This window comes from Ambystoma mexicanum, chromosome 4q (genome assembly GCF_040938575.1).
Source record: "Ambystoma mexicanum isolate Mex_15411 chromosome 4q, UKY_AmexF1_1, whole genome shotgun sequence".
NCBI lineage: Eukaryota > Metazoa > Chordata > Amphibia > Caudata > Ambystomatidae > Ambystoma > Ambystoma mexicanum.
In genome coordinates this window covers 296,777,369-296,801,272 of record NC_090928.1, presented here as the reverse complement: position 1 = coordinate 296,801,272, position 23,904 = coordinate 296,777,369, and the positions used below count along the sequence as shown (strand labels likewise).

At 49.0% G+C, this 23,904-nt stretch overlaps 1 protein-coding gene and 1 long non-coding RNA gene across 2 annotated transcripts in view; one reads left to right on the top strand and one right to left on the bottom strand.

The window, feature by feature from the left end:
* Window positions 1–23,904, bottom strand: part of NT5DC1 (5'-nucleotidase domain containing 1) — a 1,710,051-nt gene that overhangs the window by 1,570,630 nt on the left and 115,517 nt on the right. The gene's annotated exons all lie outside the window — the stretch shown is intronic.
* Window positions 1–23,904, top strand: part of LOC138467679 (uncharacterized) — a 151,973-nt gene that overhangs the window by 46,693 nt on the left and 81,376 nt on the right. The window contains exon 2 of the long non-coding RNA XR_011268127.1: window positions 20,304–20,364. This is a non-coding gene — a long non-coding RNA (uncharacterized lncRNA). The remainder of the gene's footprint in view (window positions 1–20,303; window positions 20,365–23,904) is intronic.

Below are 23,904 nucleotides of genomic sequence, written 5' to 3'. Positions count from 1 at the left end.
AATAAGAGCACAGTAAGGGGAGGAAGGTGGGACAGTGAGAGGAGTGCAAATACATACAAAGCAGGATAAGCAATAGGGAGGGAAGAACATACAAAATAGCAGATGCAAGCAACATTGCCAACTAAAGAAGAAGCACTTTCAGGTAAATCCTGGTGCACGTTCATCTTCACTGGGTTAACCCGGTCAGATGTCTGTAAGAGGTCAAAGGTTTCCTTGAACAAAAACATCTTCAGCATTTTCCTTAACAGCAAGCAATTGTCTACTGATCTCAGGGTAATAAGAATTTTACTCCACATAACTACTGCAGAGTTTTACTATATGACCCTAAATGGTGCCAGCCAATTTTAAGAGCGTGGTAGGACATCACTTGGGGACTTTATGTTGATGTGAACTGGACCAGCTCTGTGGATGGCCTCATCACAAGTCTGACGGAATCCCGGTGCAGTTACCGCAGACAGGACTTAGCTTTACTGCCGGATCGTGAGGCTGTATTAATGCTGCATCATAACCTGGCATGAACGCGTGGCCCACTCTGGCAGTAACGGTAATACCGCCTGACGTAAAGTATACCAAAATTAGGCATTCTGCTTCAATATCAGCGCTAGCATCGCTACCACTGCCGCCCCTGGCTCTATTAGCGCTGGCGCAATTAGCATCAGCGGAAATTGCATTATTGCCGGAATGGGAAGCATGGCAGTGGCCATCTTGAAAAACTCAATCCAACCAAAATCACCCACTTCCTGCAGCCACCCGGACCTGTAAGAAGCAAAAATGTCACAGGAGAGGACCGGAGGCAAGGTGCCAGAAAATCGACTGCGTAAGCCCAAGTTCAGTTAGGGAGAATTGGTGGTCCCCACTGATGAGGTTGTGGCCCACTGAGAGGAACTGTATGGCAGCATGGTGCGAAAAACAGCCTAGGACAGCCATCTGTCATGCCATCCGCCAGAAGGTGACTGCAGTGTCCAGCGTACCCCGTGATGGGAAGGACTTTAGAAAGTGCTGGAATTACCTCAGGGCCATAGTCCGCAGACTCTTGTCCCAACACAGCCAGGAGTCCCTGGCAACTGGAGGTGGTACTGTCTCAAGGGTTGTATACTAATTGACCTTTTCACAATTGACCTCGGGAGAATTGACCTAATTTAAAAGGTCAAATAGGACATATATGCGGGGGGAAACCCCCCCACCAACCCCCACCCAATCGTAAACTCCCTGCAATCCCCCACCCAATCCCCTTATATTATTTATAATCCAAAACCAACCCAATACATATATAAAATAACTAAAATAATATAAAGGGCAATTGTGCAGAAGGTCAATTAGGACAACTATAATTAGGTCAATTGTGCAAAAGGTCAATTGTAAAAGGTCAATTTGGGTAATACCGTCTCAATGGGGTATCCTCTGTTCACGAATTTGTTTTTTTGGTCAGAATATCCTTTCTCGAGCACAACAGTGTTGGTTGTTATTGTTTTAATACATAGGAATTGGCTGTAGGGTAAGCTCTGAATCATTTGTTTCGGATGGAAACTTGCATAATGTAGTACATTATTGACTTCTGTTGGTTTATGGTAAACATTGGTTTCTAATGCAGTGTCCGTGGTTTTGAGTTCAACATCTAGGAAATGTAAGTGTGGTTCACCTATATATAGGGTGATTTTGATCCAGAGGTGTATTCTATTAAGAAAGTCATGAAAGCTAGTTAATTGTGATCTAGTGTCTGACCATATTCCAAAAATGTCGTCTATGTATCGTTTCCAAATGATCAGATGGGTATTCCAGTCTACATTCTCAAGAATGTATTGTTTTTCGAGATAGTACATGAAGATGTTGGCATACGCTGGAGGCATAGCAGAGCCCATAGTTGTGCCAGAGATGTGAGCATAGTATTTATTGTTGTATCTGAAATAGTTGTTATGTGGGATAATGTATAGCAGTTCAATTAGGAATTGTTTGTCACCCCTTACTCTGTCTTCTCTCAAAAAGAGCCATTCTACTGCTTCTACTTTTAACACCCGCTCAGCCAACAAACCCTCTGCTGACATCTGTCTCCTTCTTGAAGACACTGACCTTGACATTCTGGCTCATAGTGAGACATGGTTCAATGCCAGCTCAGTCACTGCTTTTGACTCCCTCCTACAAAACGGCTTTAAGATAATTTCCAAGCCTCTACGTCAGAGTGCTAGTGGTGGGGTTGCCTTAATCTTCCCGGATTGGGTTCCTTCTACCTTCTTACCCACTCAGCTCTACTCTTCCTTTGAGAGCCTGGTATGCAAATTGGTTATCTCTCCCTCCCCCACCCTGACCATTGCTACCATTTACCGGCCTCCAGGCGATACCTCCCTGTTCCTCTCTGAATGGGCTGATTTCTGTTCCTCCTTACTTTCAACCTCCTCCAACCTGCTGCTCCTGGGTGACTTTAACATCCAATTGGATGCCCTTGGCACATCCAATTGGACGCCCCTGGCACAGCATCCACTCTTTTCATTGACTTCTGCACCTCTCTATCCCTCTACATTCTCCCTTCTGGTCTAACCCACAGTGAGGGAGACACTCTGGACGCCATCATCCACTCCGACCTCCCTCTCTCATCTCCCTTGGTCAACCCTCTCTCTTGGTCCTACCACTCTCTTCTCTCCTCCCACCTGGGTCCCTATGGCCTTGTGACCACTCCTCCAAAAGCCCTGCCAACCTCATTCACGAACATCCGTCCGATGAAGCGCGTGTCAGCTGCTGCATTCACTTCCACCTTTATCCACCCTTGCCTTGCCAGCTCAGGCTCTACCACTGACACTGCTCTCAGCAACCTCCACCTGTCTATCACCAACACCTTTGACATTCTTGCCCCAGTCATGAGGCACGGGTATCTGGCGCAGCGAACAACACGGCTAAACTTTTTAAAATCTGCAGGGAACTTGCCAACCCTTCTGCAGTATCCTCCTCCCTATTCCTTCCCAGGCCCTCTGCTATGCACTCGCCACTCACTTCACCACAAAACTCAGGACAACCTGAACAGCTTCTTGACTCACTCTCCCAACCCATCCCTCACCCCCTTGCCTCCCTTGGCCACTCACCCTCCTGCTTCCTCCTTCTTATCCTTCGCCCTTGTCTCACCGGAAGAAGTCACCAGAGATGTCCGCTCCATGAAGGTCTCTTCCAAACAGGTTTCCCCTTGCTCATCCAGAACCATCAAGGACAACATTAGCTCTCTCGCCCCTGCACTCGCTGATCTCTGTAACCACACCTTTGCTACGGGTTCATTCCCCATCTACCTCAAGCACTCTCTTGTGCGGCCCCATCCTTAAAAACCCATCAGCAAAACCTTCCTATCCAGCCAACTACCACCCTATCTCCATCATCACCATCCTGGGGAAACTACTGGAGAAGTTGGCCCTTTCCCAACTCATCTCTCACACTTAACTTGTTGGTGGTCTCCACGACCATCAATATGGATTCCGAGCATCCAGAGGCACGGAAACTGCTCTTCTGAACACCCGTGAAGAACTGCTTGCAACCCTGGATTCCAACTCCCCTGTTGTCCTCATCCTTCTTGATCTCTCCTCTGCATTAGATATGGTCAACCACTTCATCCTCATACAAAGGCTCCACGATACCCTTGGTATCTCGGAGCAGGCACTGGACTGGGCGACCTCCTTCCCAACTGATCGCTCCTCCCAAGTCATCCTCGGCACCTTCTCCTCTCAAACTTCCTTCTCCACCTGTGGTGTCCCTCAGGGCTATATTCTCTCACCTTGGCTCTTTAACATCTACCTTACTCAGCTGGCACTCCTCATCTCCTCCTTCTCCCCCAACTTCCAGTGTTATGCTGATGACACACAACTCTTCTTCAAACTTCCTGCTGACCCTCTTGCACCTTCCATCATCCCTGACTCCCTTTCTGCCATCCAGGCATGGTGCACTTCCAATGATCTGCCTCAATGCCAGCAAAACGGAGATCCGTCCGATTGGGACCCCTGCACCTGACTTCTACCCTTCACTCTGGCCTTCTTCCATGGGCTCTCCCCCTGCTCCCTCTTTTGAAGCCAGAAACCTCAGGGTCATCTTCGACTCCTCCCTTTCCTTCCTGCCTCACACTCAGGACATTGCCAAGAAGTCCAACGTTCAGCTCTTCCTTCTCAAAGGAATTCTACCTTTTCTCACCTTCCCCAGAGGTTCAATGTTACCCGAACCCTGGTTCTCTCTAGGCTTGACTATTGCAATAGCCTCCTCCTGAATCTACCTTCTTCCACTCTGCGACCCCTCCAGCTACTCCAGAATAGGGCAGCAAGACCTTACTTGGCCTCAAGGCCAGGGACCGCGTCTCTCCTGCCCTAAAAAGTCTTCATTGGCTCCCGGTTGCTTCACGGATTAAATTCAAATCCCTCTATCATCCACAAGGGGACCACACTATCTGCAACTCTCTCTTACTAAATATTCCCCCTCTAGACCTCTGCGCTCCTCTGGCACCAACTCCTTGGGCCTCATTACACGGATGGCGGTAATGGTTAACGGTCACCGTTAATGGTAACGGTGACCGTTAACCATTACCTCCTTACTACGAGGTCCCTTAGCGGGTTGGTGCTTTAATGCCTGCTTTTTGCAGGCGTTAAAAACCAAGCAGCTAAGGGACCTTGGTGCTAATTACGGCACCGCAAAATTGCGGTGCCGTAATTAGCACCTTCCCCATTCCTATTATGCCCTATGGGGCAAAAATGGGAATGGGGAAGGGCAGTGGTGGAAGGGGGAATTACCGCCCCGCCAACCTTGGAATGGGGCGGTAATTCCCCTTTTCACCAAGGCGGTGCCAGTATTTTACCGGCATGGACCAAGGTGCTAATAGCACCTTGGTCCATGTGCTAATACCGCCATCCGTGTAATGAGGCCCCTTGTGTGTAAAGAGTTTCGCTAAACAGAGGGCAGGAGGTTGATCGCTTTCCTCAGCTGGCTCCCTTCTTTGGAACAGCCTCCCCCTCCCTCTTCGTCTTGAGCAAGACTTTCTTAAATTACGGAAGAACCGGAAGAACCTCAAGACCTCCTCCTTCACTCCCTCTCTCTCTGCTAATCTCACAGTTGCTTGTTTGGTGTTGAGGGCCCTTATGCATCCTCTGGCCCCTGATCATCCACACTGAATCACCTCAGCTTCTGTCTATCCTCAGCACTTGGCTCACCCTCCACCCTTGGAGGCTTGCACTTACCTTACATTGCACTTCATCTGTTGCTCACCGATGAGCACCGCAGCACCTATCCCATTCCCTCTCCCTTCTGCAATGCTCTGAACACTCACAAGGCATAGTAGGTTCGTTCTCCGCCCCGCCCCCACTGTAATTAATCTTTTTTGTATGTATTCTAATTCTTTCTCATCCCTTATCTCCTCCCTGTTGCCCTGTGGGCGCTTTGAAACAGTAGAACAAGTTACTTTCTTACCTGGTAACGTTCTTTCGATGGGATGGTCCGACGACGTATTCCATATCTATGACATGTAATCACCACAGCTGTGCTGCTTCGGAAACTTTTTTCGGCGTCTGCGTCCTGCGTCGATGACGTCGATGCGCCGTCGTCGAGGACCTCCTCCGACGTCCGACGTCATCCGATGTGATAAGTAGGACGCACGACGCCCGTAGCCTCAGTTGTAGTTTTTTCCCCCAGAACGTGTGACATAAGTCAACTGCCAGTCAGACACAAAGCCTTGCGGAACGTAAGCTGCAATCGCAAAAGAAATTCTGCAGCGGGGAAGGCAGGGCGGGAGCGATATGGAATACGTCGTCGGACCATCCCATCGAAAGAACGTTACCAGGTAAGAAAGTAACTTGTTCTTCGAGGGGATTGGGTCCTCCGACGTATTCCATATCTATGACAGACTCCCAAAGCAGTACCAGAGCAAGGAGGAGGGAAAGAATTTAGAATCAAAATTTAGAATAGCCAATCAAATAGCAGAGCAAAGGACCGCCTTGCCAAAGGCCAGATCCTGCCCTCGGATGGAATCGAGGGAATAGTGACGTACAAATGTATGTACTGAAGCCCAGGTGGCTGCATCACAGATGTTAAGAATAGGAACACCCCTCTGCAGGGCAGTAGATGCAGCCACACCCCTGGTAGAATGGGCCCGCAAGCCAGCCGGTGGGTCCTTACCCGCCAAACGGTAACACTCCGAGATGGCTAAAATAATCCAACGAGACAAAGTCTGTTTCGTCACAGCTTGCCCCAAACGCTTCCCAGCGTAACCAATAAAGAGTTGATCATCCACTCTGACCCGGGACATGCGTGAAACATAAAAGCTTAAAGCTCTCCTAGGATCAAGCCTATGGAGCCTCTCCTCTCCTCTTCCTTACCAGGATGCGGTGGAGGATAGAATGCCGGAAGAACAACCTTCTGGGCCAAATGAAATTCCGTCACTACCTTCGGAAGAAAAGAAGGAGGAACACGAAGGACAACCCGTCCTTATGAAACACAGTGAAGGGTGGCTTAACTGAAAGTGCCTGTAACTCACTCACTCTGCGAGCGGAAGTAACCGCAACTAAAAACACAGTTTTCAGAGTCAACAGCCTCAAAGGGCAAGAATGTAAAGGCTCAAACGGAGCACCCATAAGAAACCTAAGAACAAGGTTTAAATCCCAACCGGGCACCAGGAAAGGCGACGGAGGGAACACATTAGTGAGCCCTTTCAGAAACTGTGAAATTAAAGGGATTTTAAAGTAAGAACACTCTTCAGACGAGCGCTTAAAGATGGACAGCGCCGCCAGGTAACCTCTAATGGTACCCACTTGCAAGCCCCTGTGGGCCAAAGAAAGTAAAAAGGACAGAACCATGGGGATGTCACATGCAAAAGGATCCACATTCTGAACTCTGCACCAGTCGCAGAACTTACGCCAACGGCAACGGTACAGAGACTTTGTTGCTGGCCTTCGGGCCGAAAGCAACACCTCCATCACGTCTTCAGGGAGGTCCCAATCCTTATACCTCAACCTCTCAGAAGCCAAGCGTGAAGGTTGAGGGATCTGACCTCTGGATGGAGAACCTGACCCCCCTCCCGTGAGAGCAGATCGTCTCGGTAGGGAAGACGACGTGGAGGGCAGATGGACAAGTCGAGAAGGTCCGGGTACCACGTCCTCCGAGCCCACGCCGGAGCAATGAGGATCATCCGGGAACCAAACTTCCGTAACCTCCGCAGCACTTGCGGGATGACGGGGACTGGAGGAAACGCATACAGCAGCGGGAATGACCACTCCACCACGAACGCATCTCCTAAGGCTCCTTTTGGAGGAAATTCCCGCGAGCAAAACCTTTCGCACTTCCGGTTGACACTGGAGGCGAAGAGATCCACCTGAGGGGTCCCCCAAAGGGCGAAGATCTCCAGGAGAATCTCCTGAGCCAACTCCCACTCGTGAGAGATCGTGCCCTGCCTGCTCAGAGCGTCCGCCGTCACGTTTTCGGCTCCGGCCAGATGAACTGCCGAGATCGAAACTTCCTGCTGGATGGCCCAGAACTCGAGCTGCATTGCCTCCCTGCACAGAGGAAGTGACCCTGCCCCCCCCTTTTTGTTGAGGTAGTGCATGGCCACTGTGTTGTCCGTCAGGATCAGGACATTCTTCCCTCGCACAGTCGGCAGAAAAGCCTTCAGGGCTAGCCTGACGGCCCTCAGCTCCAACAGATTGATATGGAGTCTGGACTCCGACGGAGACCAACGACCGCTGACTGTCAGCCCGTTGGCATGAGCTCCCCATCCCGTGAGGGATGCATCCGTCACGACCGTCACCTCTGGCCAGGGAAGCCAAAATGGAGCCCCCTTCATCAAGTTGCCTTCGACGGCCCACCACAGAAGGTCCCGGGTGACCGAGGACGGCACCTGAATCGAGTCCGACATCCTGCCGGAGGACTGCGACCATTGCGTCTTGAGTGCCCACTGCAAAGATCTCATCCGCAGGCGAGCCTCTGGCACTAGAAGAATGCAGGATGCCATGAGGCCGAGCAACCTCAAGAACTCGAACGCTGGGAGCGTCTGGGCATGCTGAAACTTGTGCACCATCTGCTGAATGTGAAGAGCCCTCACCTGGGGAGGAAAACACTGCCCCAGGGAAGTGTCGAGAACTGCTCCGATGTACTGGAGCCGCTGTGTTGGCGTCAAATGGGACTTCTTTAAATTGAGGGAGAAGCCCAGCCTGTGAAGGGAGTGACAGGTGACCGATAGATGATCCAGGACTTGCTCGGGAGAGCTCCCCCTGATCAACCAATCGTCCAGGTAGGGGTAGACGTGAATCCCCCCTTGCCTGAGATGCGCTGCCACCACCACCATGAGCTTGGTGAAAACCCTCGGGCGGAGGTCAATCCGAACGGCAGGACCCGAAACTGAAAGTGCGAGTCGCCAACCGCGAACCTCAGGTACTCCTTGTGCTTGGGATGGATCGGCACATGGAAGTAAGCATCCTTGAGGTCGAGTGACACCAACCAGTCCTGAAGCTGAAGGGCCTGGAGGACTTGAGAGAGAGTAACCATCTTGAACTTGTCCTCCCTGAGGAGTTTGTTCAAACCGTGCAAGTCCATGATGGGTCTCAATCCCCCGTCTTTCTTGGAAATCAAAAAATAAGGGGAATACCATCCCTTGTTCCTCTCCGCTACAGGCACCAGTTCTATGGCGCCTTTCTCCAGCAGGGCTTGAATTTCCTGCGCAAGGAGCGGATCCGGACACCGCAAAGAGAGGTTCCCCGGTGGATTGTCGTGAGGCCTGTGCCGAAAGGGAAGACAGTAGCCGTGGGTTATGATCTCCAGAACCCACTCATCTGAAGTAATGGCTTGCCACTCCACAAGATGCTGCGCCAGCCTTCCCCCAACCGGCGAACCATGGGACATGGCCTCATGACTGAGTGGGAGCGGCTGCGGCGTTACCTGAGGGCAAAGAGGCAACTGCCCGAGCGGCCTTGGCACCACGGGTACCCTGTCGTCCACCTCTGGTACCCCTGCGTTGGCCTCTTTGACTGCCAGCTCCTCTCGCTTTACTGAAGGACGAGTAATAGCGAAAGGAACCACCCCTCCACTGCTGTCCCCTAGGACGAAAAGGCAGAGGTTGGCGAACTGCAGCGCCCAACGACTTCGCTGCAGCTTTCGAGGTCTGCAACCTCTCAAGGCTCTCGTCAGCCTTGCTGCCAAAAAGGTGCTCACCGTCAAAGGGCATGTTGAGGAGCCGGGACTGCACATCCGGAGCAAACCCCGACTTCCGCAACCACGCAAACCTGCGTATCACGGTGCTCGCCGCCATGGACCTACTGACGCATTCAGCTAAGTCCAAACCCGACTGAACGGACTCACACATGGCATCCTTACCATCCTGGACCATAGCAAGGAAACCATCCCGTTCGTCCCCTTCGGGAATATGTTCAGCCGCTAACACAACAGAGTTCCACAGAGTGTGCGTGAAACGCGACAAGGCACAAATGGAGTTGGCCGCCTGAAGCGCCATACCACCAGAAGAAAACACTTTCTTCGCCCAGCCATCAAAACGTTTGTCGTCCCTATCACCAAACTCTCCGGAGTGGGGTGCCTGGTCAAGTAGCAGGGGTCGCTACTGGCTGGACGGTATTTTCGCGACAAGGATCTGCCCACCGCCGGGAGACTTTCCGGAGCAGCCCAGGCCGCCGCCACCCTTCTCTGTAAAGCCATATGGAACGGCAGAACCGGGTCAGTTGGGGGACCAACATCAAGGATGTCCGTCAGATCATCCTGCACAAACTCCCCTGGGGGAGCAGACCATCCCAAGTACTCAGAAACCCTAGCCATCAGGCGCCGGTACGAGGAATCAGAATGAGAGCCAGGCTCAGGCCTACAAAACTCCACCTCCGGAGAGGTGTCCAGTCCACTGGCATCATGCAGTGACTGTCTCAACTTGTCAAACTGACTATGGCCCGAGACAATTTCATCTGGAACCTGACTAGGAACCAGGCCATCAGAATCCTCATCCGCCTCTGAAATATAGTCCAGGTGGCGAAAAGAAGGCACCCTAGAGTACTTGCTCTTAACCAGAGCCTTCCTAGGGGGTCCACCCGTGCCACGGGGTACATCCGACACGAAAGGCGTCGATGGCGCCGAGCGAATCGGTGCCAGCGTCGAGAGGACCGGCATCGGCGCCAAGAGGATCGGCGTAGACGTCGAGGAAATCGGCGTCGACGTCAGATGCAGCGCCTCCAGAATCGGTGGCGTCGACACAGCCCTCGAGGCCAGAGCCCCGAGCGTGTCCCTCGACGACCTGAGCGTCGACGGCATCGACGACTTCCTCGGAGCCGGAGCCTCGAGAAAGCATGTCGACGCCCTCGACGCCTCAGACGTCGATGTCTTCTTCAAAGACCTCACAGGTGCACACGGTCTCGAACGCGTCGAGGACGGGACCTGGAACGGGTACGTCGAGAATGAGTCCCCTTGTCCGAACGGGACCTCTCCCGTGACTCGTGCCGACCACTCTTGCGAGCGGTGTCTCTCGACCTCACACGACCGACCCCACTCGGGGGCGCGGACGGTTGAGTACCCTGCGACTCAAGAATCGCCAGCATCTTTTTCCCAAAGGAAGCCCATTCCTCCGGCGTCGCACGGCCGGTGGGGTAAGCGACGTGGCGGGCAGAGTCTGCCGAAGAGGACCTGGAAGACGACCGGTGTCGGCGCTTCCGAGAATGCCTCGAAGAGGCTGAGGAGTGGCGAGACCGACTCCTAGAAGGAGACCCACGAGACTTCCGACGATGACGCGGAGAGTCACCCCTCGAATCATCCGTCGAAAGCCCCGCAGACTTCGACTTCCGGGGCTTGGACACCCGACCTACCGACAACTTCTTCTTACGTTCGCGTAAGGCTTTGGACGTGAGCGACTGGCAGTCGATACAGTCATCCGTGTCGTGGGCCTCCCCGAGGCACCAGAGGCAGGCGTCGTGCGAGTCCGTCACTGACATCTTTGACCCACACTCCCCGCACTTCTTGAAACCCAGACGCGGGGTCGAAGACGAAGTAGAAGACATCTTCAGAAGGATTATCACAAACGAACAGGTTCGAAGAACCGAGAAGAACAGAACTCCAAAGAGTCGAGGCGTTTAAACCGAGAAACACGAAGCAACACGTTCGCGGAAAAAACGGAACTGAGGCTACGGGCGTCGTGCGTCCTACTTATCACATCGGATGACGTCGGACGTCGGACGTCGGAGGAGGTCCTCGACGACGGCGCATCGACGTCATCGACGCAGGACGCAGACGCCGAAAAAAGTTTCCGAAGCAGCACAGCTGTGGTGATTACATGTCATAGATATGGAATACGTCGGAGGATCCAATCCCCTCGAATTTACTTCCTGTATAAGCGCCTAACAAGCAAACAATAAATAAATAAACACTGGCCCTCATCACAAGGTTGGCGGAATGGGTTTACCGGCACCAGTAAAGGTGCCGGTAAGCCCATTTCGCCCTACCACGAGGTCTCCTCACGGGACCCGCAATGGGCCCTTGGAAAAACCAGGCGTCCATTACGGGTCCCGCGAGGACAACAGGGAGCTAACAACGGGCCCGTTGTTACCTCCATCCTCATTCCGATTGAGCCCTATGGGGGCTTGAATGGGAATGGGGATGGACCGGGTCCGGGTTCCTCGGACGGGGAATTACTGGGTCCGCCAAGGTTGCAATGGCCTGGTAAGTCCTCATTTGAGGAACCTGCGCCCGGAATGCGGTAAGGAGGCAACCATGCCGTTAAAAGCGGCATGGTTACCTCCAACCTCCTGATGAGGGCCACTGCCTGGGGATTCCAGGATGTGAATAAAAAAGGAAGCAATAGGTCACAAAATGTTCCAAGGTGTAGCCACTACCCACTTTGCCTAACCCCCGAATTCCCTCTCTTACCTGAGGTCAATATCTTGTTGGGTGGTCGCACTGTAAGGAACTCATGGTGGCAACAGTAAAGACAGACACAAGTGATCAAAGTTCAAGGGTGTTTATTGAACTTTATGTTGGGTGAGATAAACACCTAATCTAAATCTAAGATGGGAGCAAGCTACGACCATCAAATAATAATAAGGCAGTCCTAGTGGCGTCTTGTCAAATAAAAAAGGCCTATACTAAAAAACCTACTGCCAATCCTTACCACTAAGTTACAAAAAGATTGTGGGATAACGTTTGCCAAAAAAGAAAGAAGTGTTCATGAAATGATAAGTCAGGATGGTATGGCTGGGTCTCCCTTCCCTACGTTTTAAGCACAGGACAAAGCAGGACACAGCACACTCCTGGGTCTCTCCAGCACAAGGCTAATAATTCCAGTTCAACAATACCTTCAGGGGTCAAGTCTCTTCTCTGCAAAGTCTCTTGCCTAAGAAGGCCTGACCGATCAAAACAACAAACAAACAAAATGTTCCTTCTGTAATCTTGTACCTTGGGCGAGTGCTCTTCACTCCTTGGATCTCCATCCGCCGGGCTCGGATCCTTCTTGCAACTTGGGCCTCTCTCCGTCGGATTCACTACGGCCTTTCAAATGCAGCTTGCAATATTCGGAAACAATAGTAAAATGTTACCCCAATAATTTCGACCCTTTCATTACCGCGCTTTTGCGCAGTAATAAAATGCTGACTGCCCACTACACCGACTAATGGGAGCAGAGTTGCAGGGGTGTCCCCCGCTCCCTTTTGTCAGTGTAGTGGGGGTCAGGGGTTGCAGGGGTGTCTCCCACTTCCATTAGATGGGAGCGGGGGACAAGGAAGAAAAAGGACCCTGCAACGCCAGTTCAGACTGACGTTAGTGGGTGACAACTGACGGTGCAGGGTCGGGGGAGAGACAACAGCACACTTCACAGTGTGCCGCCGAAAAGGTAAGTGGGTAAGGGGAGGCGGTTGCGGGTGGTGCAGTGCACAGTGATCTATGTGGTCACTGAGCCGCACCATAATGGGGGTCAGCAATTTAACTGTCAACATTATAGGCGGCGCAGTGATCACATAGATTCCAAAATTCAAGAGCCTTAATGTCTCTTTAAACAACTTCCCACTGCGGACAACCCTCGGCCGGGTTCACTCTTGTCGACACAGTGTTCACAGGTGTATTACTCTTCACCCCAACTCACAGGCATCCCACAAACCCGGGTTCATATTTGCCAAATATACAGTTCAATTTACATTCTCACGATGCAGCATTCACTTCCCTTAGCTTTCTCTTGGCAATGAGTCAGACACTTTTCAGTGTACAAGGGATTTGACGTGACCCTTGTAGGACCACTCTGGCACCTCACGCCGCCCTTTCCTAGGGCCTTCTGGTACTTGCAGTTTCAAACACGAAAGGGCCAGTGAGAGTCCTTCGAGTGAGCACTCCTGCGTCGCCTAACCACTCTGCAGCTGGCCCTTCTCCGGGCTTCCCCCAAAAGTTCAAACACACACACGTTCTTTGTTCTCAAGTTCTTGTGTTCATCTAATGTTGCCACTTGGAACCTTGGGCTCAATACGATTCAGTTCGCTATCAGCTTCCTCCGACTCACCGATTGTGTCGGTTCTCCTGCCTTGACTTGCTTCTGGAGTCAAGGACGGTATCACGGTAGCCAGCGTGCCACCTTGCCTGTGTTATTAATGTGGGAGGAGCCGGTCTTGTAATTCCCTTTTCGGTGGATTCGCAGGTCTGAGGTGAAAACGGCAAGGGCAGTTCCCCCTTCGTCATCCCTCCAGGTCTCGCTGCCTTTCTCCTCCGTTTGACCTGCTGGTTGGGTGTAGCTGTTTCCTTACGCTTTCGGCCCTGCTCGAAGTGTGCTCTCGTGCTCCGCCTGTTATCCCTGTGGGGTAGGTAAAGGGCTGTCAGGTGTGTATGATTATTGTCAATTGCCGACTCTGCCTGCCTGTCAGGTAAACAGCTCTGGTGTTACTCCGTTGTCTATTACAGTGTAGGAAAGTGTGTTGGAAAGGGGGGGGGAATTGGAGCTTCTAAATATCCGACGGTAGAATGGGGAAAAGGTGTTACAAGGAAGGGGTTACTGTGTCTCAACCTTCAGTGTCCCACTTCCACTCCCCGAAGACCCCTCATCCAGGTGATCCTCTCCTACTAGTCCACCTCCAGGAACTAGATCCAACAGCGATGGCCGTGTCCTGGCCACCTGGAAGACAGATCTCCAGGGACTAGCGGGTGAGACACCTTCAGGCTTCTCACAGCACCTTTGAGAAATAGACTCCCCATCTATTCCATAGATCAGTCCATAGACCAGGCAACCACCCAACCTCACAGTGCCAGCGGAGCATAGGGGCTAGTGCTAGCAGCAGTTCGTATGGACCTGACCCAGAAGGCACGAGGACGCAAAACTAAGGGAGACAGAATCCTGGTGGAAAACCACAATATCCTCTTTGGTTGTGCTTGATGATGTCTCTTGATGAAAGATTAACTCTCAAAACAAGGTCCAAGGAGTACCAAAGAATAACATTTTCAGTAGCGGAAGCAAGAGTTTCACAGGCAAAAATAATACTGAGAGGGACCAGATACTGCAGAACACAAAAGCCAGCAACAGGCAAGGTCAGAAAATCCATTGAAGCTAAAATCCTTTATTGGAAACGTGAGGCGGTAGTAGAATCGAGGGACAGGCCGAGTCAGAAACCAGTAAGAGTCAGGCAGCAGACTAAATGCTAAATGAATGGAAGAGGCAGAGTACAATAACGTGCAGGGTCATAAGCCTGAGGGATGTAGCAAAAGACCCAGCATCAAGGTGAAATGGGACAGGGCTATGTATCACAGCCGGGGAGTAATCCAAATACAAATAGATACAATGACAAGGAACTTAATTCTTTGAGAAGCACCGGAGGCACTGCTCACATCATTTTCTTCATGGGCTTCTGTATGCAACGTTCCGGGATGCACGATGATATCACATGTGATGCTTCCCGTGCGTGTGGTGTATACCATGTTTTTCCTCCTCAGACAATAAATGATGTGAGGACGAAGCTACCCGAGTCACCATGGTAACCGCCAGTCCGCTCAAAGGCACCAAGTGGGGTCGCGGCTCATGAAACCATGCATCTGGCATCTGGGCCCCAAAGAGACCGCTAGATGAGACCCTCCAAAAGTTGTATTTCACAAAAGCTGAGGAGAGGCTGACACACACACACATTTTTCAGTGCATCTTTTATATCCCCTTCAAATGATGGAGAATAGATTAGCCGAAAGCTCACATAATTTGCACCTCTATACACAAAATATCCATGAGGCCTCTGCAGAATTGGTACTTGTGCAAGAAGCTAAAAAGTGCCTAAAGAATGAATTCGAAGATCTTATTGATATTCATAGTCAGTACCTATAGACACATGGGGAAGTTCTCTGAGGAATTGTATTGGCCCAATGGATCAGGCATATATTTGTGAGCATATATCGATCGATCCGGAAACAAAGTCCAATGCATCTTTCCTTCAGTTTTCTCACATTTACACATGCAAAACTCACAAGTTCAAGTGCCCTTGTAGCAGTAAATCAGATCACGCAAACCTCAAGTTGACAGCAACATATCAAACCGATATGCTCTACCTCTTCTCAGGACATTGGTGGACAGCATAGCCAAATGTACCCTGTAATCACCTATATCATAACGTTACCTAACCAAATCTAAGAAGATACTCCCACACGCACAGACACACACACACACAAACACCCAGCATAAAAGTGTACTTTCTTCACAAAAAGAGGAAAACAACTTACACTTTTAAGAAAATACTAATAGCCAGGAATTTACCAAGCCATTTTATTGTTATATTCAAGTTAAGAATCGAAGATTACATCCAAGGAATTATTGAAAACTTTTGGGAATATAATGATTGCAAGAAAACGTTGATTAATATACGGTATAGTTCCAATGTTTCGGTTGACTGTCACATTCCAACAAATATTTCAGATTGCCTTCATCGATCAATGAATCCATCTACAGTGTGGTGAAATCTAATGCAATAGGGTTCCATCTTTGATTTTGTATCGAAGCACATGGCGTTCCGTTTCTGAGAACAAAGGTCTCGTTTCACGTTGAAATGCAAAACTTTGTCATCCGCAGGTCATCATGCTATAAAGGCTGGCATGTTGCTATGGATGACCGGCAGCACTAATGGGCAAACTGGTGCCTCAAGATCGTCCTAGAACATGGATATTACAGTTCAGTTACTGATGGTTATTTGCTAGTTCTGGTTAAAGAACCCATCCACAGGAAGATAGTATCCATGGCACACACACATCCCAATGACGTAACTATGTAAATTTGGGAAGGCGAAAATATATTTCAGTACCCAATTAGAAAAATACATTAGATAATAAATCAACATGCTCGTTGAAAATAAAATGTTCAGTAAAATGTTAATTTACTATGGCCAGTCTTTGCGTCAACTTGAATATCAATGCGGCACATTGTTTATCATCGAGCATACATTTGTATAAATATTATGTAACTGTTTCCTTACATTATTTGCTGATTATCCATTCTAGCAATAAAAAGTTGAAGCAGCTTCTCGCTCGCCAGTTGTTATGATTAGAAACTTCACTTTTGTACTTTATGTTTCATTATAGTGCATTTTATCATTTCTTTGTGGTTAGTCGCCTCACTGTGTCCTTGAAATTGTTAGTATGAGGGATTCTGGGACATATAACAAAGAAACCGTTTATTGAGTGGCCACATTGCCAGAGGAAGGATTCTTTTTCGGGAACAAATACCAAATAAATGAACAATATTATCTTCTAGTTTCAATTGCAAGTCTGCAGTGAAAATAAGAGCATATTTTAACTATTCAAAAGCAGAAAATATTTTCTTTGTTCTTTACTATAAATATTCACCTTCTTAATCTAACCTTGTTTAATTATTTTAATAATTTTAACATCCAACGCTACATGCGGACGAGGGAGTGTTCATCTACTCAGCTACAATGCAAATGGATTATAACTTGTCTTCAAAATCACATTTATTTTGGTACAATCAATAACGACTTTTTTCAACCCAATTCAAACATTGTACTACTGTAACAAGGACAATTATATGCACAGCTTTATGTGAGTTTGATACAATAGTAATCAGTGGTGTGCCGGGGGAGCGCCCGGGCCATGCTGCTTGGTATCCCACTGCCAAGACAATGATGTTGCCGTCCGAATAGGAGCACACCAGAAACAGTTGTCCATGTTATGTTATTGTGATTTATACCACACACCAATGCCATTTTAATGGTCTCCAGGCCCCCCGCTCTGGGCCACTGCAGCAGCTGCAGCCTGGAGCAGTACAGGACACGGACACCACACAGTGCTGTGTGCTCAATGCCACCCCAAGGCATGGGCAGCCTGTGCAGCTGACCAGTGCCCCATGGCCATAGGGGCCCCCACAGGCACCAGCTGCCTGCTGACAGCTTCCTGCCTGCCTGCTTAATGTGGCTTACTTTTTTTCTGGGCATGTATGATAAGATTTGTCATAGATGCCCAGAAGGGAGGCCATCGTGCAGCACTGGGGAATGTGGGGTGCTGGACTGTCTGCCCCAAAGGTTCCGGTCCAGCTAAGTAGTGACGTGTACCATGCTTGGTTTTAAAGCAAGCAAGTCTGTCTGTGTCCGAATTTCCAAAGTAAAGTTTGCTGTCCTGTGTCCAAATCCTAACCTATCCCTCACAAGCTAAATTCAACATAAGGTGAACATGGAAAAGCCTCTTTGGCTGCTGACCTACACCCCGACCATGCAGTTCAAAACCAAAAGTTCCAAAACGGTGTACAAAAGCAAACAAAAGTTCCACAAGACCCAAGGGGTTGATTCCCTTTCCCCTGAGTCTTTCCAATTTATCTAAGAATCTCTCTGTGTCTTCAGTGGTCAGCATGCGTCTTTATCTTTACTTAGCAGGCCTGGCTCCAAGGTCCTGCAACAAGGAAGAATGGCCTGGACACCTTTTCCAAGCTGTCTTGAGGGTACCAGCCCCTCCGTGGGCACACCCACCTTCCATATACTGTGATGATAAAGAATAGCCTCTCCCAAGCTGTGCTCTGTTTTTCCTCTCAATTGTTACGGGTCTGAGACCCTTCTTCCAGGACCCCTCTTGACCCACTCTCCTGCCAAGTAGGGTACTCAATGTTCTTGGATTCACAGTTCTCTTTCCCCGTCTACACTTTCACCCACAGCCTTGGTTTACTCTCCTGCCATGATCTCAGAGTGTCACTTGTAGCCACAAGCTTCGTATTCACCTTGATTACAGTTTGAGGTGCACTTCCCCAACCTTTGTCTCAGACCCCCTTCACTTGGTTCTTCACAACGTCCTCTTTGTCTAATCTCTCTCTGACCCACAGCTTTGGTTTTCTCTCCTGCCTTGGTCTATGAGTGCCACTGGTACATGTAAAGTTCATATTCCTCTTTATTACTGTTTGGGGTGCATCTCCCCAGCATGGGTCTCAGACCCCCTTCACTTGGTTACTCTCCAAGTTCTCTTTTTCTGATCTTTCTTCAAGCCACAGCCTTGGTTTACTCCCCTGCCAAGGTCTGTGAGTGTCATTTGTATATACAAAGTTAGTATTCCCCTTTATTACTGGCTGCGGAATGCCTTCCTGATATGGGTCCCACGCCCCCACAACATTCTCTTTAGCTGAGCTCTCTTTGATCCACAGCCTTGGTTTACTCTCCTGCCAAGGTGTGTGAATACCACTTGTATCTGCAACATTTATATCCCCCTGCATTATTGGTCGGGGTATGCTCTCCTGATATGGGTCCCAGACCCCCTTCACTAAAACACTCTGCCTTTCCGGTGTTCACTGAGGGGGTCGTTTTGACAGCCATTTCTCATTTAAAATTAGTTGCGCCTTTGGACCCTATCCCCTTATTTGTTTTAAAGGGCCTTGTGCCTGTAATCACCCCTCTGGTGAATCAGACTATCAATCTCTCCTGTTGCTAGGGAGTTAATCCTAAAGAAGCAAGCCATTGTGATCCCTCTGCTGAAGAAGCGGTCACTGGATGCCTCTTTTCTTTCTAACTTTCGTTTTATTTCGCTGCTACCTTTCTATATGAAACTACTTCAATCACTTATTTCACCTCTTTTATCTGCTTTTCTAAAGAATTCCTCTCTACTTGACCCCTTTCAGTCTGGTTTCCATCCCAGGTGGGGCGCCAAGAGTGTTATAGTTTCAGTGATGGACGATATAGCAAGGCTGGTTGATGGCAGGGAAGTGGGGGCCCTGATTCTGCTCGACCTGTCAGCAGCCTTTTATACTGTGAACCACCCCCTGCTTCTCGCCCGCCTGGCCTCCATCGCCTCTCGGGTTTGGTCCTGCATGGTTCACCTCCTTCTAGACTGACATGAGCCAATCAGTCCCTCTTCCCCCGTTTCTTTCTTCTCTGTATTCTCTTTCCTGTTGGGTCCCCCAGGGCTCCACCTTGTCCCTGATCTTGTTCAACAACTATATCCAACAACTGATTGGCCTCATCCGTTCCTTTGGTTTCAGATGTTACTTGTATGCAGACTGTACCCAGATCCTGGTCCGATTAGATCTAGACCGGGGAGTGGTTTTGTCCCGTCTGCGAGACTGTCTGACAGCCGTTAGCGGTTGGATGAGTGCCAAATGGCTTAAGCTGAACGGGTATCAAAACACACTGTCAAAGACAAAGGCCTAAGAGCAGCAACTTCTACTTGATGCTCACAGGATTTTTATCACAACACAGGAAGAAGTTATTAGAGATTCTACTCACTATTTCTATGTCTAAGGTGGCCTGCTGCTCACTACATTTCCCTATCAGAAAGTCTAGCTTTCCCTCTGTGGTTTTAGAAGGAGCATTTCTCGTATACAGACTTATGATACATCAAGTTTGTACATATTAGTATGCAATATAATAAATTAAATTGAATTCAATTTAAACAAATATGAATGCACTAACATGTTTGCATTTTAGAATAAAAATGGACACATGATTAATGAAAAAAAATGTACACATTAAAACATTTGCGTGCCGTTTGAGTGATGAAATGCACATACATTGAAGTAGAAATAGGACAGACTACATCCAGCGACATCCTGGGGATGCCCCCTTTTTACACTATGCAATGTGGCCACGTCAACATGGATATATCACATGACGCGGCTGATCGCCAAATGAAAGAGAAAGAAATACTCTGCAACCAGGATGAAAAGCACGTCCCGGGGAGCGCTCCGATATAAATAAACTACGGTAAACGACCAACTATGAAAGGGCAGGCATAACAGGAACCAGTATTTTTACAGGTCCTAAACCTTTAATAGGAACTAATATATACGGCACTGAAAAGCGATCCCTCAGAGGTTGCTACGTATGTAACTTGATGGAATACCTGGGCAAGAAACACAATTGATTTTTGGTATTTGTAACCTACAGGTCCTTACTATTCAAGGAAGGAGAGGGATGAAAATGCCTATGGGTACAAGAAAACTCACCGGTAAGCATAGCCTAGGAAAATATGTGATATGGATGCCATAAACATGAATGTGACATTGACTTATTGATTAGCGAACATCATGATATGCGCGAAAGAATAGCGAACATTACCCCATGGGTTTTTCTTATCCCTTTAATTTGCAGATCGATCGCAATAAGCAGGTCAGCGATAAACACAATCTGGCCATAAGAATAATGATGACACTTTTTTAAGAAAAAGAAAAAGTGATTCCAATTGTTTTTTAAGCAGCAGATTTGGTCTGTCTGATAAGTTTTATATTTATTTTTCTATATTTTCGCATTAGAAGGAAGTAATACAAAATAAAGATTCTGGAAGTGTGATTGTTTTAAATATAGGAAAGTAGTGAGCTAGGCAAGGGACATTCTCTCCTCTAGCTCCTTCCTTGGATAGGCGGCACTTAAGCTGAACGGGGCCAAGACGGAGGTTCTTGTGGTTGGTACCTCTCCTAAATCCTGTTCTTGGTCCTCAGACTTCTGGCCTTCTTCACTGGGTGAGTTTCCTATTCCAGAGACGGTTGTGAAGAACTTGGGGGTATATTTTTCGGCATCTCTTTCCATGGCCCCGCAGGTCGGTGCAGTGAGCCAAACCAGGGATTTTGTATTCAGTGTCCTTCTGAAGGTCCAGCCCTTCCTCCCTCCTTTTCTTCGTCCTGTGGTTGTCCCCTCTCTTATTTCTAGTAGGCTAGACTACTGCAATGCTCTTTATCTAGCCCAACCCACAGGCCTAATTCATCGTCTTCAGCTGTTTCACATCGTATGGTGCTCCCATCAGCCCAGTACTGCATCGCCTGCATTGGATCCCGGTGAAACAGAGAATTGCTTTTAAGTCCCTCTACCTAGTCCATCGGGCTTACTATCAGGTGGGGGCTGCTTTTCTCTGGGGACAAATTTCAATCTTATGTTCCCTGTCAAACGCTGCGTTCTGGTAATGATCGCTTGGTTCAGGTCCCGAAATTTTGCCTCCAGCGAATGGGCGGATGGGCTTTTTCGGTCGCTGCAAGTAAACTATGGAACAGTCTCCCCCTTCAACTTAGGATGACCGAGAATCATCTGCTTTTTCGTCACCTGTTAAAAACAGAGCTTTTTGTCTAGTTTTGAGGCAGCCTTTGCTGTTCTGTGCACATCCCCGCGCCAAGGTGCCTTCGGATGAACGTGCGTGCTACAAGCGTTAATAACATAACATAACTCTGCCCCATGGTGTGTATTACTTCTGTTCTCCGTTTCGGTCCTCAAGTACTCTCTGGGTCGCCCCAACCCTGGAACTAGCCACCCTTGTACCTGTAGGGCCTTGGCAGTCACTGCAGGGTTGTTTGTGGGTCTCCCAGAAGCTTTGGTGGCTTCTCCAGCTCACCAGGACCTTCCCTGGTCTTCCGTGCATCTCCTCTGCAGTTAAGCATGGGTTTCCTTCCCCTCCAGCGGCCTTGATCACCGGCGGGTAGGTTTCCTCTTATCTCGTCTGCCTTGTGTGTCGCTGACCTTCTGTGAGTGCATCTCACCCTCGGATACTGTCTGCCTCTCTGCTTTTCTGTCCAGTGCATACCTGGGCACCATCCCGGCTCCTGCCAAGCGGACAACTAAGACGCCATTGTTCACTTTCCTCGCTGCCTTTGAATGATTGCTGACCAATATGATCACTTGAAAGGCTAGAGCGTATGCATTTGTTCTTGTCAGTGGTCATCATTACTCGCAGCCTCTTCCTCGTCTCAGTAGTTTTTGCCTGATACATACTGCAACAACACATGGGGACATTGGATAGTATGGAATTGAAGGGTTTTTGAGGTAAGGTGGGAGGGTCAAAGGAATCCCGTGTTCTCCTGATATGGCCACTGCTCTTAATGGGGTTCTCCCTCCCCATGAGATTTTCCTGCTGAGCACCACCCCCAGGGGGACTATCGGGTAGAGGCCTCATCTCCCTGGCCTCATGGAAAGGGGCTCCCCCATCTAAAGCAGCAACGATACCTCAGGATTCACAACACTATACATAGATTCACTACCTCACACCTGTACAGGGGAGACAGGATGATTGTGTACTCTAAATGTTAATTGGTCAAGTAACTCTATCCAATATTTGACTAATCACAGGATTCTATCACTTCTCCTTGTTAAGCTAGGGAGGTGAGTCCACTATGCAATACCGTACCCTACGGGTAGAGGCAAGCAGGACCTCACCAGGAGTGACTCCCCCATGGGGACAAGGACTCTCGTTCTGATGAGGAACTCCCTCCCAACTCACTCAACAACCCAACAATAACAAAGCTCTTGGCAAAAAACGGGACAAGTCTTTCTACATCTGCTACTGTGATACTCTTTTTGAAGACATGTCCTAACTTTGATCGGGATTTTATATTACAAACCGATGCATCAAAAGGAGCACAAGGGCATAGAACATCCTGTCCTGTACATAAATCGACATTTTTTTCCCAATGGAGCAGAGCTATGCTACCAAAGAGATAGAAGCTTTAGCCATTAAGTGGGAGATAAAACGTTTTAAGTACTATCTCACAGGACGAAAGTTCTGATTGACTGCTCCCTACTCACATGGTTAAGTCTCAGAAAAGACTCCAATGCTCGAATAATGCAATCGTTTGTCGGCCTCCAACCCTACTGTTTCACAGTAGAAACACAGGAAGAGGAAAGAGCATGAAAACATTGATTTTCTCAGCAGAGTCCCAAACCATGAAGAAGGGGAAGCCAAACTCATAAGGGAAAGGGCATGTGATGAATTGCAGGATTCCATCACTTCTCCCCAGGGAGAGCCTTTCCTTGTAAGGCTAGGGAGGTAAGCCTGCTACGCAATACCCTTCCTAGGGATAGAGGCAAGCGGGATTCACCGAGAGAGACTCCCCCATGGGGACAAGAACACTTGTGGATGTGGAACTCCCTTCCCAACTCACTCACCAACCCAACAATAACAACCCTTTTGGCAGAAAACAGGAAGAGTCTTTATACATCTACTACTGTGATACTCTATGTGAAGACAAGTCCCTAGTTGGTACTGGGATGAAGAACCCCAAGGGAGTCATAATGAATATGACAAAGACACAAAAGAAGGACTTCCACAAGATGGTGGGGAAGCCCCAGAGCAGCGTCATAAGAGTGGAAGGAGAGAGAGATGGAGAGAGCGACCTGGGTGTTTCAAACTAGCTGGTGGAGTAACGCTGGAGAACACTGGTAGACACGGTTTCCCAAGCTGGGGAACAGCAGTGGAAAATAAGCGCCCGAGATGCCCTGTGTGACGGATGTGAAGATGGATTTCTAAACTCTGACCTGGTGGGCAGAAGTTTGGGAGGCCACACTAGTTTAGTGGAACAGGGGAACCTTCTGGACAAACCAGACCAATCTACAGTTTCTTGCAGGCGATCAAGACTAAGTCTCAGATGGGGTAAGAGTGATCGGAAGCCCACAATGAGCACACACAGTAAAACTCCACAGACTACTCTAAGCCAGATGTATCAAATATACATTTATTATAGGCCTTTATAATCAAAACACAATTAAACCACAGTTTTGAAGAAACAAT